Raw genomic sequence first — 1,883 nt, 5'->3', positions numbered from 1 at the left:
ATTTTTAATGGTAGTTCAGATATATTCTGAGTCCCTACACTACAGATATAGTAGCAGAGAATCTGCAACTATAGGAACTTTTATTACTAGTATCTGAACCAAGGAAAGATTTCCAACTGAATTGCGTTCAGTAATAGGTTTCATATACCTTCTTGAATTGTTCCTTGGTGTAAGCTATGTCTGAGTCAGTATACTACGAAGGAGCTTCTTGTACCAGAAATGGTATCTCTTAAAACCTAAATTAGCTAGATAACACTTGACTAATAGATAGTAAGTATATTTTGGTCTGTAGATCAGATATTGTATTGGTTCAAGATAGTTCATAGAGAGTCTATGGAGTGATCAAATTTTCAATAACTGTACTTATGGTGTAAATCGAACCCTGAAACATATAAAAAGATGCACAGTTGTGACTGATTAGACTACAGAGCCTTGGTAATAAATAGATCTATCAATGTACTGTTAGGGAGAGACAACCTGGATAGACTCAGAATTGTCTAAGCTAACCAAGATTTGTTTTTCTAGATAGCGATTGACTAGGAATACTCGAAATACACCTATTTTGTTTATGACTACTAAAAGTAATGTGCAGTAGATAAAGTAGAATGGAATTGTAAAAATGGAATTATATTGTTAAGGTCTCTTCTCCCTTGATTGATGATCTCTACAAGATAGGAAGGTACCTTGATATTTATATTCCACATCTGAGGGTTCACGGACTACATATATTTAATATACTAACTATATACCTCACTTGTCATAACTCGTAAAGTTGGGGATTCTTGAAAGGTGCAAACACCTGGAGATACTGAAAATCACCATACCCACTTCCATAATTACTGTTTTACTAATTAGGAATAATGCTGTTCTGAATAGTAATTATCTGTTCTTCAGAGTCATTAGACTTGTAGTCTAGTTCTCACGCAGTACTGAGTTTGCCCCAATAGTCTCCATTATTGATAAAATGATCAGTTTTATCTAGGATTTGTCTCAGGAGAGGTAGTCATGAATCCAACTGTTATGATTTAGTATCTATATAGCCTGAGGTAAATAGAGAGGTCTTAGGTTTTGTGGTGTTCTTAGTAGATTGAATAATGTTGGGATTAGGTTAGGGCAAAATAGTAATGAGCTAAAAAAATAGGGTTTCAGAAGTCGTAACATGTTTTTCTTTGTCAATACATTTGTGCTCTAGGGATGTTTTATTTTTGCTTAAAAGGGGGCTGAGGCACCTCTCTTTGTATTTTCCCTTTTCTCTCCTTAGTCTGTATCTTTTGTATTCTAGCAACACAAAGATATCTCCTCTGTAGTCTTGCTTCTCTCTCCTGCCTCTACTCCTCCACTGCCCCTGCCTCTGCTCCTATCTCTACCCCTGCCTCTACCCCTGCCTCTGCTCCTACCTCTAATCCTGTCTCTGCCCCTTCCTCTACTCTCATCTCTGCCCCTACCTCTACTTCTACCTCAACCCTCACCTCCCTCTCCAGCTCTTACCCTGCCATGCTGATCCCCTTTGGCTCCTCCTTGTCCCTGCCATCTCCATTACACCAACCTTCCTACAACGCTGACTTTAAATTTCTATAACTCTGGATTCAACAGAAAGATATCTTTCAAATAACTTTGTAGTAATTGCTAGGTTATCATTTTACCGGATTGGCAGATAATGTCTCTATTGGTAACCCTGCAAAGTTGTGTATATAACCTTATCAGGTTACTGACTTTGAAGGTAAATATCTCCTGATTTAATCCACTGATTTCTATCTAGTGACTTTCGTCATATAGAGGAGAGGCATTTCTATATGATAGAATCTTAATCCATCTGTCAGAGGTTCTCAGTTGCCATACAGGAAATACCTCCTACGATGGGAGAATCCACAGCATTCATTAAT

This window comes from Tuber melanosporum, assembly GCF_000151645.1.
Source record: "Tuber melanosporum whole genome shotgun sequence assembly, scaffold_252, strain Mel28".
In the NCBI taxonomy this organism is placed as follows: Eukaryota; Fungi; Ascomycota; class Pezizomycetes; order Pezizales; family Tuberaceae; genus Tuber; species Tuber melanosporum.
The sequence above is the reverse complement of the archived record's forward strand: the minus strand, read 5'-3'. Positions refer to the sequence as shown.